Source organism: Lygodium microphyllum, chromosome 16 (genome assembly GCF_053477565.2).
Source record: "Lygodium microphyllum isolate KBCC chromosome 16, Lygodium_microphyllum_v1.1.10, whole genome shotgun sequence".
Classification (NCBI taxonomy): domain Eukaryota; kingdom Viridiplantae; phylum Streptophyta; class Polypodiopsida; order Schizaeales; family Lygodiaceae; genus Lygodium; species Lygodium microphyllum.
In genome coordinates, this window is record NC_141150.1 from 141024008 (window position 1) to 141027794 (window position 3787).

The 3787-nt window shown below is 45.6% G+C and overlaps 1 pseudogene; it reads right to left on the reverse strand.

The window, feature by feature from the left end:
- Positions 1-1242: 1242 nt before the first annotated feature.
- Positions 1243-3447, reverse strand: LOC148023512 (putative pre-mRNA-splicing factor ATP-dependent RNA helicase DEAH5 pseudogene; annotated as a pseudogene).
- Positions 3448-3787: the final 340 nt, after the last annotated feature.

Genomic DNA, 3787 nt, shown 5'->3' on the forward strand with positions numbered 1-3787 from the left:
AACCACTCCTTTGGCCATAACTTGAGAAGTATGTGTCCAAATGACACGGTTCTTGGATCTAGATGAAATACTTGATGACTAGACACTTGGGTTATTGTTAGAGATCATCCCCTGGACATGCATTTTCCTCATTCAGGCTGTATACATATGTATTTTCTAGCCAGGCAGCCATTCGAGAGTGTTAAAGTATGCGAAGCAGATGTGTTGCCACGTTAGCAAGCGACTGTGTAGGTGCCACATCAGCAGCCACGTCATCAGTGCCACGTCAGCTGCCACGTGGCATATCAGGTCGGACAGGTCAGCAGATCAGGTCGGCTATGGGACGCGTGCCGATTCGTTTCCCCTCCAACCCGTCACCGTCGGCCCTGCTCCACACGCATTGACACGTCACCTCTCGGCCCGTCCGAGCCCTGCGACCTCTCGGCCCTCGGCCCTCCCTTTCGGCCCTTGGTCTCGTCAGCCTCGGCCCTTGGCCCTTGGCCCTCAACCTTGCCATCTTCCTCGGCCCCTGCCTTCAGCCCTGGGCCCTTGCCCTCGGCCCTCGGCCCTCGGCCCTCGGCCCCGCCCGGCATCTCCCCTCGGCCCTATCACGTGCATCAGCTCCCTGCCCTGCCATACTCCACCATCATCCTCTTGCCACCTGCATGACGCCATCGGGTCTCGCTAGGGGGTCACACCCACTAAGTTCCTTCCTAGTCATAGAAACAACCTTTACCCAAACTTCTTGATCTCGTTTGACCACATGTCTTGCATCAGCTATCATTCTCGAAGCAATTTGAGAAACATGGACAATACCCTTTTTGCGTGCATGAAAGCTAGAGAGTTGTACGAAGCAGCCATTATCCATGACTCTAGAAACCCTGCCATGGTACAAAGCAAAAAGCTCTACCTCTTTAGGGGCACCCTTAAAGCCTCGATCTCCTCTCTCTCCAACTCATAATTTTTGTCATGGTTCCTATAATGATCTTTAGCAGCCCTATCATAACTGTCATGGTGGTCATGTTTCTAATCATTCCATTTGGTATTCCTATCCCCGTCCCTGTCCTTGTCCCTGTCCCTGTCCTTGTCTCTACCCCTGCCATGGAAGGGAAAGAATGCTGCTATCAACACCAAAGCGTTGGCACTACCCCTGTCTAGTTACTAACAACAATAGGATAACAACACTGCAATGATCGTTTTGAGTAACTCCTCTCCTGGATTAATATTGCAGCCACCAGATCATGCTGCCTAGAAGCAAAGTCATCACCTCTTTGAGAATAAAATGACAGCCACCAAGTCACCTCTTTGGGAAATGGGTGTCATGACAAGGGAGTCAAAACCAAGCTTGGGATTGTAGACATTCTGTTTTGCAAATCCTGGGTCAACTACACAACAAATGCCATCAATTGTCAACAAGGCTTCAGCAATGTTGGTGGCTACTACCACTTTCCTTGTTGCCGGAGGAGCTCGCTCAAAAATTCTTGTCTGCAACTCACTGGGGAGGGCACTATAGACAAGGAGAATGATTAGCTCAGGAACGTCTGGGCCCAGCTCTTTCATCCTTTCATATGGAATCTGGCAGGCTGTGTCAATCTCTTCCTGGCCAGATAAGAACAACAGTATATCCCCATCTGGTTCAGTCAGATGAATCTGCAGGACTATTGCAGCTGAAAAATTAACCTGAAAACTTTTCAGCATCCAGTGTTGCTGATGTAACAATTAGATGCAAGTCAGGTTGCCGACTAACCGACCATTTTAATAGCCCAAACAACACATCAGTATGTATCGTCCTTTCATGTGCCTCATCAAGCATGATCACAAAATAAGCTGAAAGATTTTCATCAACAAATACCTCTCTAAGGAGCATACCATCTGTCATGTACTCTATTACTGTCTCAGGTCCTATACAATCGTCAAACCTGATGGCATATCCTACCTCCTCCCCTAGTTTGCAACCAAACTCTTTAGCTACTCTCTTGGCAACAGACATTGCTACAACTCTTTGAGGTTGGGTGCACCCAATTTTTCCTCTGGTTGTGTACCTTGCTTCCGCAAGGTACTGCATGACCTGTGTTGTCTTACCTGAACCTCTCTCCTCAGTCTCCGCTAGCACTTGATTGTCGTGAACTACTTTGATCAATTCATCCTTTAACTTGTATATGGGGAGACTCTGTCTCTGTTCTTGAATTGAAAGCTTTGATCTCTGACCAAAAGTGGGTGCCTTTCCAAACACATCCTTCTTCCACTCAAGGATATCGTAGGTAGAAAGGCCAACACCACAAAGCTCCTGTACCAAACACCTCTCCCCTGACTCTGGCATTGGATCCACCCAAGGTCAATTCAAATCTTTGGGGATGGAGTCCAGCATAGTCCTCTGTTGTTGCTCTCGAAGCTCTCTTCTCTCTTTTGCCAAGGCAGAATGAGTCATCACAGCCCTTTGCAAAGAGCCATTTGGGATTTTCACAATCTTTTACAAGGGCCACATCAATAGAGTACCGGGTTTGTCCTCTCAAGAATGCGGGCTCATCCTCATTCAGTCGTATCTAAAGTTCCTCTTCAACACCTTCATCTTGATAAAGCAAGCCGCCACCATCTCAGTCACAGTTGGGATAATCCCTCACATCCAAAACCCCAGGTGCGATGAGCTGTTTAGCCTCCCATCTCACATGCAGTTGATTGGGTCCTTGATATGGCATTGAACACTTGTATTTTGTATTTTGCTGTAAGTTTATTGGTTGGGCTCATGAATGACCAACGATGAAGCCGTTTGCTTGAAGAGTTATAGGGGAGGCTTTATCATCATCTCAGTGAAACGGAATGCAAAGACTAAACGTAAAGAGCCAAGTTTTGTTGAAGACTCTTCCATTATGTACATAGCTGAGCTAATTTTCTTGTGTTATGGCCGAGTTAGTTTTGTGAGAGTGCGCAATGGAAGAAAGAACACAAATACAGAGATAAAAAGAGAGAGAGAGAGAGAGAGAGAGAGAGAGAGAGAGAGAGCGAGAGAGATAGAGAGCAGAAAATAAAGAAACAAATTTTGCACTGGAGATGGATACAATGATGTGGACTAGTTCCTGCACACAACCCAAAGCGTCAGTGAGGGTACCAAATCGGGCTGAGATGAATGGCAGCATCAATGTCTGAGAGGAGACAGAGACTGGGGTACTAAAATCTACAAGAAGTTTGTGGGAATAAGGAGAGGGGCTACTATATATAGCCCACATTAGCAAAAATTGACCAAAAGTGGTCTCAAAAAAAAAGCCACTTTTGGCTTATGTGGGCTATATATATATATATATATATATATAGTAGCCACCGGCCTCCAAAAACAAACCAACTGTCCCAAAAGTGCCCGCCAATATGACACCACCCCCAAAATAGCATGCCTCCGTAAAAATGACCAGGCAGCCTCAGTAAGAGCTCATCTTGAACAGCCGGAAGAGGAAGACCCAACCCTGCACAGTCCATGGAAAGAGCAACTTAAGTACAACAAGGGGTATAGCTCCAGTACTAGGGTCTACTATAACTTATATCTTGTTTTGATACTATCTATTGATGTAACAACTCTTGAGCTAGTATTTTGTAATAAACTTAGAATTAATTAGGTCTGCATAATTGTATTTAATTAGAATACGTAGCAAAAGCATAGTGGGTCCTAACCCACAGGTCTTAGAACTTAAAACTAGTTTTTCTCGAGATGAGGACATCTCGATTTCTCTAAGGGGGAGTGGATGTAATGTACCTATCTTAGCACCTTAAAGGTCAAAAAAGAAAATTGATAAAATTAATAAAAAATGTTACATATTAT